This window comes from Gossypium hirsutum, unplaced genomic scaffold (genome assembly GCF_007990345.1).
Source record: "Gossypium hirsutum isolate 1008001.06 unplaced genomic scaffold, Gossypium_hirsutum_v2.1 scaffold_819, whole genome shotgun sequence".
Taxonomy (NCBI): domain Eukaryota; kingdom Viridiplantae; phylum Streptophyta; class Magnoliopsida; order Malvales; family Malvaceae; genus Gossypium; species Gossypium hirsutum.
This window is the reverse complement of record NW_024403278.1, coordinates 1-10,602: the sequence shown is the minus strand read 5'-3', so window position 1 is coordinate 10,602 and position 10,602 is coordinate 1. Positions and strand designations below refer to the sequence as shown.

General features: G+C 33.8%; 1 pseudogene; it reads left to right on the top strand.

Moving 5' to 3' along the window:
• Positions 1 to 1,802: 1,802 nt before the first annotated feature.
• LOC107957049 (glucan endo-1,3-beta-glucosidase-like) lies at positions 1,803 to 4,028 on the top strand (annotated as a pseudogene).
• Positions 4,029 to 10,602: the final 6,574 nt, after the last annotated feature.

The window sequence follows — 10,602 nt, the reverse complement described above, 5'->3', positions numbered from 1 at the left end:
ACATAGGATATAACATCTAATTATTATTGTGACTCGGTTTAGCGGTCCCGAAACCACTTCCCGACTAGGATCAATTTTGGGCTGTCACACTGGTATTATCATTGCTCCAGTTTAAACAACATTGTTGTTGTTCTAAAAATATTTGTCATATTAACATCACATTAGTATAGCATAAACAAACAAAGTTGAATCGCATTAGCATGTTGCATATTGCATACCTTCAACTATAGGTGAAATTGAGATGATCTATACTTTGAGAAGTATATGGAAGAATAAGATCTTAATAATTTTAATGATGCAGAATCAAATTTAGATGATGATAAACTCAGCCAATGACCAACTAATGATTATAATGAGCATATATTAAATATTAAAAAAAGAACCTAACAAACACACAGTAAAATAATTAGACAAAATTGCATATAATGATTTGATTTTAATTTTTTTTACTTGTTTAGAAATCATTTTTATCATACTAATAAATTATTTATAGTAATTATTAAATTTTAAAATATAAATTATGTAACTATATAATTTCAATATAGATTACCAAACATGACATAGATAATTATGATGTAATTCAAATACATATTGGAAGTTACAATTATTTCTAATTATAAGAGAGTTGGAATTTGATTACTATGCTGTCCAATAAGACCCTGAATATAGAATCAGATTCTTGTATCTTGGTGTTCGAACATTGACTCAAGGCCTTGGGAACTTTGGGAGGTTTTCGCTAAATTTGATCACTTGTGTTCAGATGTTCCCGGACTAGAAATTAGCAACATCTTTGGAGAGGTTAACTGCATGGCTGATGCCCTTGCCAAAACTAGAGTTGATAGAGAAATTCTCTTCCAAGCTTGGCTATCTTAGTTTGATGCGGAAAGAATGCAGGTTGGGGTATATTTGTGATACTTAGATATATTTGAGTTCGATTACTCTTATGACGCAGGCGTGAAGGGAGCTTATCATTCAGCATTTTTTCTGGCGTTGACTAGGTTGAATTTTTTTTTTTGTAATTGTTTTGCTATTAAAGGCAGTGCACTGTCTTGTTCTGATAGCTTAAGTATCTGTTGGTGTACTACTGGTTGTTCTAATGAATAAATATATTTTTGTTGGGAAAACAAAAATCTCAGGGTTATCTATTAGGAGCTGAAAAATATGGTTTTTTTTATGCCTTTGTCAGATAAATCTCAAACAAGTTCCTTCTAATTTAAGCTAAAAAGAGACTCAAGGCTGACCCTTCAATAATACCTTCTCCAGGATGCAAGTAACTTTTTTTTTCTTGATAATTGATGCAAGAAAACATTATACCCTGCGTATATGAACTAAAGTTTGATTAATTGTCTCAATCGCACTTTCACTTCAGAAGACGAACACGACTTAATAAGAGGGAACAACGTTGCTTGCAAAGGACTTGGGAGAAAGTGGTGAAAAAGATTCAGAGAAAAATATATAATCCAAAGTTAGACCTAAAGTTTAAATATTTAACTTAAAAAGGTTAAAAGGTTAAGTGGGTAGATTTCAGATGAATATAAAACCTTAGAAAATTTCAAAGTTTAGCATTGTAGAATAAAATAATTTTTCAAGAAAAGATGCAAGTTTGAATATTAGAGACGATATTGTTGAGAAAAACAATCATAAACCTCATCAAGTATAAATCATACTTATAGAATAACAATGAAAAACATAAAATTAAAAAACTACATATACTTTGTGCTTCATATCTAACCATAAATCATTTGCCAATAGATGAACGGTAATAATTGAATATCAGATGCGTCAAAGGCATGATAGATGTGGAATAACATCACTTCAACAGTCGCAAGCAACAAAGAATTCTTGCTAAAATGCGTCATGCCTCAGCATCCAAGTCTCCCCCATTCACAAAGAAAAGAATCTCCATATCCACTTCTTGAGGCACAGTTGCCCCCAATGCATCATCATTCAGCATCTTCTCTAGCCCACAAAAGCCATGTCTAAAGAACTCATCTCTATGCTTTCCTCCAGATTGATCGCGGTAATTTCGTTTTTTCTGGCACTAACACTCGTGAGAGGTATGAAAATTGAGACTATTCCACATGCAAAAATTTTGTATCAACGTACATGTATAAACTAATTTGGTATAGTTATCTTTTATCTAGGATTTGAAGGAACAATCGGGGTCAACTATGGCACCGTCGCAAACAACCTGCCCCCACCAGCTCAAGTGGCACATTTCCTTTTAGAGTCCACTGTTATCAACCGCGTAAGGCTTTTTGATGCAAATCCTGAAATTCTAAGAGCTTTTGCCCACACGGGGGTTGCTGTCACAATAAGTGTTCCAAATGACCAAATTCCTGACCTTACAAAGCTAAATTTCGCTCAACAATGGGTAGAAGACTATATCCAACCTCACACACCAGCCACCAATATAGTCCGTATTTTAGTAGGCAACGAGGTGATATCTACAGCAAACAAATTGTTAATAGTAAGTCTTGTTCCAGCCATGGAAACCCTCCAAACAGTCCTTGTTGCAGCTTCATTAGACCGTCGAATCCAAGTCTCGACGCCTCACTCTCTAGGCATTTTATCGAATTCAAGCCCACCATCCACAGGAAAATTTCGACAAGGGTATGACACACATGTAATCAAGCCATTGCTTAGTTTCCTAAGAGATTCCAATTCACCGTTTATGGTAAACCCCTATCCATTTTTGACTGTTCACCAGATACCCTTGATTATGCCCTGTTCCGGCCAAATGCTGGAGTGTTCGATGAAAACACACGGGTTTTTTACACAAATATGTTGGATGCTCAGTTGGATGCGGTCTTTTCAGCTATGAAACTCCTTGGATTTGATGATCTTGAGATTGTCATAGCTGAAACAGGTTGGCCATCCATGGGGGATGCAACCCAATTTGGTGTTGATGCAAAGAGTGCAGCTGAATATAATGGCAATCTCATGCGGCATGTAACATCCGGTGTCGGAACGCCCCTAATGCCAAACCGAACTTTTGAGACCTACATTTTTGCGCTTTTCAATGAAGATCTTAAGCCAGGGCCAACATGTGAGAGGTACTTCGGGCTCTTCCGACCAGATATGACTCCAGTCTATGATATTGGGATCCTAAGGCCAACAGTAGCTGCTGCCGCCAATATAGAGCATGCTACATGTTTGTTAGTCATTACAGTCGGCCTTCTAATAATTAAAAATCATGGTGAAAATTTAATCCTATGAATTGCTACATGATAACTATTTATAATACAGATTAATGGATTTTTTTTATTCTTGTGGTTTGATTTGGCAGGCTAGAGATCATACATTGCTAATACGTAACAACCCAATCCCAGTACCTATGCCCAGACCGATTGCGTCAGTTGCCAAAGTATAAGGGAAAACAATGGTGGTGTGTTCCCAATACTAGTGCCTACGAAAGTGGTTTGCAAAGGAATATGAAGTGTGTGCGGCTTGGGTTTGGACTGCATGCAATCCCATGCATTAACATGAATGCATTCTATAAACTAGCCAAGTGATTAAGCTCGTGATTTTGAGCGAACTGGAGTCATCACAATCATTTTTCCAAGTACATGTGATCAAAATACCCTTTCTTAGTTCCCTGTTCTAATCAATTCACCCTTATTTCTTTCTGATCATCTTCATCAGAATTTCCTTTAATCTATCTTTCGTTCTTTTCTTTGTTGCAGGCTGTGGAACGTGCCATTAATACTGACTCTTGATTTGAAAAAACAACCAGCACCTGCAACTAAAAATGATTTCTTATTCGGTTTTGTTTCTATACATTCTTTACAGGCAAAGAAGCATAAGACTGGGGGGAACCAAGGATGTAATATGATGTCAAGGCGATGACAGCATGGTAACAGTGGCGATGCTATTCATGGCGAATTACATTTCAAGATATATAAACTACTTTTCTTGCTGGCTTAAAAGATAATATATAAACAATATCACGAGATATGTATATCATGTGATTCTTTCCTGCATGAATATGTTTTTTCACATTAATCATTTGTTTCTTTCTTTTCCATCGCATAGAATATGTTCTTGCTTGTGCTTTCTTCAAGAATAGAAAGGTTAACCAATTGAGTAGAACGGGGAGAACATAAAGAGTTTGTTTTTTTCAAAATTGGAATCCACAAAAAAAGTGGGTTGGAAGTTGAAACTTGACACAGGGAGACATGTATTCTTCATAAATATGCTGTTTTGCTTTAAAATTTTGTGACGATTAGTTAGTGTTAACAGGATTAATAAGTTAATTTCTTTTGTCTAAATAAAGTTTCATTAAAACTAAAATGGTCAACATTCAGTACATCGGGTAAGTAGACCAATAAAAGAAAACCAACACACTCATTGAAACTAAATACTAGTGTTGCTACCTAGAGTTGACGTTTAATGAATAACTAAATAATAGCGGCATTGTAAAAATCGTGTAAGGTTTATTTACGTAGTTTGATTTCCCTACATTGTTGAGTGTACCTCAGCGAGTAATTCCACAATCTTTAATCCACAATAACAAATGAATCACATTTGATCACTTCTTAAGTATAAAGATCTCATATTTGTACCTAAATACTAGAACACGCACCTCCAAATCCTTTCCTTGAGAACTTGAATAGTAAATACTCGATGTTTACAGATTAATTTTCACTCTCAGACAAAACAATTCCTCAATGAATGAATACAAATGCTCTCAATATGTTCTCATACACAACCTAGACAAGCCTTATAGCATATATCAATTATGGTTTGCTAACATAAAATTTAAATGTATACAAAGCAACGCCTTAAATATAGTGATTACAATACATTTAATCAAAGCATAATCTGATGAAGATATGGCCTTCCATACTTAGCATTGCAACCTCGACCAAATCTACACAAAACAAGAGTTATCTTGATTCATTTGAATCAAATCCAATCTTCACTAACCATGGATTGGTCTCCATAGATAGACTCTAATATCTTCAAAAAATTAGCACAATAACTAGTACAAAGGTTTTTGTAACACCCCTAATCTAGCGGGCCGATGGGTGAACGGTGGTGTTACTAAAAGACTAAAATCATCACACTAAAAGCAAAGCAAAGATGTTTCACTGATTAAGCCATTCAAACATAATAGCTATAGTTTTAAAAGCCCCTTGGCGGATTATGATTTTATGGCACATACCAAAGTAATAATAAGACCGTGCCAAATTATACACAATATAAAAGTTTGAATATTTGAGGAAGTGTCATTAATGATAAATTTTTAAAATATTGTATGTACATACAAACCAAATTTACTTTATACAATGTTTAAGCAAAAAGGCTAGGAACAACAAGCTACCCCGATATACTCATGTTATAAAATTAAACAACAAATGGCTCACAAATGAGTCCGCAATCTGGTTGAGTCCTTGTAATAAACTAAAATGCCCTAAAATACTTAAAAAGGGATAAGGAAGCTACGTAAGTTCAAAAGAACTTAGTGAGTTTCGAAAATAAATAATAACCTTTCGACCATGGTTCTAGAAATCATAAGAATTCTAAACATCTCAGCATAGGAAGTCACATTAACCATAAAAACATGCTTACAATACATTTTCTCATCCAAGTCCACCACATGGCATGTCGAAGGATGTTAAATGAATAACCATCCTTAGGAGGAATAAATAACTTGCATGCAGATACAAGTCAAAAACCAAGTATAACTCCTTGGAGGATACTAACCACATCTAAATACAATTCACAATCTAACACATTATTATGACTAAGTTTATGCATTGGTAGATACTATCCGCATCTAAGTACAATTTGCAAATAAGTATAGTTCACTGTTGGATATTGTTACATCCAAGTACAATTTAGTGTAGTATTCTTACAGATATTTATACATGTTTCCTTGTACTAGCTTTGGATCCTTTCAATTCTTTGAAAGCTAATATTCCATTTCCACAATATTGCTACGTAAAGCCAGTGTTCCATTCGAACCTTTGTAAATCCTCCTTCTTAATTTGAAAACATATGTGTTTCCTCGCAGGGTCGGGATCTTTCGCCAATCTTGGTTTACATTCACATGCCCTATTGGAGGAAAATGTATAACATATCATATTCTCCATTTACTTCTTCATCACAACAACACTTCAACAAACCTCCATTACCCCTTACCACCTTTCCAGATACTGAACTTGTGCACTAAGGAAGGAGTATCCATTTCAATTAATTATGAAGATTTATTTAAGTTTCGTGTTTGCAGTTTTTTATCACAAGAATACACATGCAAATTCTAAAGATAGAACTAAACTTGCCTAAAAATATAGCATTAACTTTAAGCTAGTTTGTTATTTATCAAAAAAAAAGTGAAAGGAACTCACCAGAAATTTCTAGGAAAGTTTTATCTACTTAACGAGTTCTTTCCCCTTCTTACTAGGGCCCTCTATCACCTCTTTAGCTAAATGCAATAAAACATCTCAATTAAATACAAAAACAACTGAGACTATTATGAAAAATTAATAATCGACAACATGAAATAATTAATTAGAAGAAAGTTTCCTTCCTTCCAAACTTCAAGTAAAAACTTATATATATACAATTTCAACTACTTTTTATTTCCTAATATTTGAACTATAGGAGGACTCAAGAAGTTACCAACACTTGACTCGAAAAGTAGTTTCTAAATAGGATAAAATCATAAGTTCTTCCTTTAAGCAAAAAGAACACTTCTAATTTTCATTAGAGATAACAAAGAAAAACTCAATTAGGAATATTAAAGTCACATTTCATACAAAGAACAGATCAAAAGAAACAATTAAATTACATTATATGCACAACCATCGAGACTCTTTATTTTTGAAATAAACTTAGCTTTTCCCACTCTAAGCAGAATTCCTAATTAAATTACATGCACATGTAATTCCACTAATTAAGCACAACATCAAGACTCTCTAGGTGTCATGAATAGTGACGTGTTCTTTTCTTAACATTTGACACGTTACTAGTATGTGTCCCACTTACTGTGGGTTAATAATCAAACAATTAAGTTCACAGTAATTGAACCCGCCACTGGCATGTTGCGAATGGAAGAGCTCGCCAAAATGCAAGAGTTTGCCATACGTGGAATGAGAGTCCGTAAGATGGAAGAGCACAACAAAATAGTTCTCTAGAGGATGGACATTTAATTTCAAAATTTTCTGCGAACACCTGACGACCTCCGAACGTACTAATGTCCAGAGTGTGAATACTATTACAAAATATATGTAATTTGAGGCGGTGTTCGCTTGTATACGGGTCAATTTGTAATATACATTGTTTACAATGAAACACTTCGTAAGTATTCCGTGGATCATATCCAAGGGAGGCTAGTACTAAATTAATTCTAACCTAAATGCTAGTAAATCTAATTAGTACTTTAAATAAACTATATTATGAATAAACATAAATAAAGGGTTTTTGGTTTTTATAATTAAAGAAGTAAAAATAACATAAATAAAAGGAGTCTTTGAAAAACTAGACTATAAACTAAATCAAATGTAGACACGAGGATTAGCTTGCTTTAGTAGTCATTATCAACTGTCACTTCGGGTTTCTCATCAATCAACTAGTCGTTTCCGAGCAGGATCTTCTGATATTCCACTCAAGCGACGAGTCGGTAAGGACTACTTATCTTTTGACCTCACAGTTTAGACTGACTTGGGGTGAAGGTGTTCATGGATAGACCACACCAATTTTGGGTTAATTCCACCTTGATAACTTTTTTTGCTTCATTTGAACTGATCTATTGTGAATACGACAGAACAACACTCAAAAGTCCAAATTTACGTCATCCAATAATGTAACATTTTCTACAATTGAAATCGATGTTTGACATCAAATCTAATGATCATCACCAAGCTTTAAATGTCTCCATGATGTATACCGACTATCGCCAAGGTTGAGGCCATTTATTTTCTTTCTTTTCTGCATCGAAATACAACACAACCTACCTTGATGATTCTAGGGTTGTCAGGATAGGGTTAGTTCTTTTCCTAACATTGATTCGTTGAGTAACCTTAAAAACAGTTAATAGTTCATACTTAATTGCAATCCATAAGAGAATAATTCATCATGGAATCAATAATATCATAAAATGGTATTGAATTATGCATAAATAATAAAATAAGAGTAGAGTTTAGAGAATCTTGTTTGTAATTGATATATGAAGTACTGAAATCCTAAAATGTTTGATTTCGTCTACAAATCAAGTTAATAAACAAATTAAGTCAGGTCATATTAACTGAAAATATGAAGATGAGATTCAATCTTGTCTCCCGACATAGAAAACAATAATTTAATAGTAAAGAGAAGGGTAAGAAAGAGTAGTCGAAGGCAGCTATCCATATCCATTTCACAATGCGAAAAGTAAACAACTAAACGCAAGGGGCTATCTACGGTTGCTCATTGCAGCTTCCCATGGTGGCTTTCCTCCTCATCTTGAAGTTAAAATCACCTAAACATCATTAATTCAGATTTGCATAAAATTCTCGAACCAACTCAGGATTCGAGATTGTCTTTTATCACAAAACACTTTTGAATTTAATGCTTTATCTATTTTCTGAACATTTTTCTTGAAGCCAATGTGACTTCTTTCTCCCAAATTAAATCCTTTTTCTGGAAGCATTTGTTGTTTTTTGAAAATAGAATTATATCTCGCCTTATCTTCTGTGGAATGGAACTTGTTTTGTGGTTCTTCAAGTTGAATAGTGGATTATGTTCTTTTCCGAGACATGTTGACAACTTGAGACTTGACATAAGATGACAACAAGTAATAATTTCCCAAATCTACTCAGAAATGATTCAAAATTAGAATCATGTATAAAAAAGATAATCAAATTAAATCTAGTTAAAATTTTTGAGTGTCTACGAACCGGGGACTACCACTAGAGTGTTTGCAAACTTTAGGTGTAAGGAATTTAGTGGTTGATAAGCTATAAAAGTAACATATTTTAATCCCTCTTAATGCGTTTTTGGATGATTACTTATGCAAATTAGTGAATTTGATGCTCATAATCCTTTAAATTCATGTTTCTATACTTAGGAGAGCATTGGAGCGGAAGGAGCAAAAAAGAGCCAAAATTGGACAAACAGAGCTATTTTCGGGAGCCATACGGGCTGGGCATTTTCCACACGGGTTGGGCACAGCCGTGTGAGCCACACGGGCTGGACAACACCTATGTGCTAGCCTGTGTCGATTTCTCATCCTACTTCCCAAATACGTGGAAAACCCAATTTTTAGGCTTTTGAGCATTTTAAAGTCTGTAAATACCAATTCGAAGAAGACATAAGGGGTCAATAAGAGAAAATCAAAGAAAACACTCGAAGAACACCATTGAAATCAACTCGGAAGTGAATCTCCATCAAGATCGAAGATATCCTTTTAATTTCTTTCAAAGTTTTATTAAGTTTATTTATGTTTTGTGGTTATTTTGACTTTGAGATGTTTTTATTTAGGATTATGAACTAATTCCCTAGATACCTAGGGAGATGAAACTTATGATAAATCTTTTTATTTAATTTTTATTTTTACGTGATAAATACTTGATTCTTGCTCTCAATTATGTATGTTTATTTCTTGTTTTACTATTTCCAGGATATCAATTCATGTTTAATATGTATACTTATTTCTTATTTTAATATTTTGAGGATATTAATTCATATTAATGTGCTTATTCAGTGGAGCAAAAGTCCTTGTTTAAGAGTAGATCTAGCATATTGAGTGGAGTTGCATGCAATCCTAGAAATAGAACCCATAAATCTACCGGATTAGAGTCAAATCTAATAGGAGAATCCATAGATCGAGTTAATGCGACGATAGGGGTTTGATAGAAAGAGATTTCAACTAATCAACTACAGTAAGTTGTTTTACTCTCGAAAGAGATATTAACATAATTTAGGTATTTCTATGTATCAGACACAAGTGAATAAATCTTTTAATTCAGATTCATAATAAAAGGTAAAGTCTAGGTGGATTCTTTCCTGGGTATTGTCTATCTCTTTGGTTAATATTCGATTATTTCTTTGATTCTTTCTCTATTTCATTCTTAGTTAAATTAGTTTAGTAAATTTAGATTAAAAAACACATCACTCCAAATTGTCAGCTAAATAATAGAGAAAACGGTAATTACTAATACTTTTAGTCCTCGTGGATACGAAATTCTCTACTCACCATAGCTATACTATTGTTCGATAGGTATGCTTGCCTTTGTCATATTTATTGTTAGTTTAGTGACCATCAAGTTTTTGGCGCCATTACCAGGGACTAGAAATTAGGAACAATTTATTTTTATTAATTTAGCATTTTATTTTTATTATAATTTTTGTTTTTAGTTTAATTTTTACTTTGTAATTTTCTTCTACTTGCTTCTAGTAGGTTCCTCTAGTTTATGACTAGAAGAAACCCGTCGGGACCATTACTGCTTGATAGTAAAATTGTAAGTATAGCTCGTAGAAACCGTAGAGAAGCAAGGCAGAGGCGAGAAAATTTAGTAGACGAAACGAGACATTGTTATTGCTGAGGATATGGGTGATAACCAGAATAATTAGCTACCTCCTGTAGTTGTTACAGATCCATATCCTGTTCCTCGTACT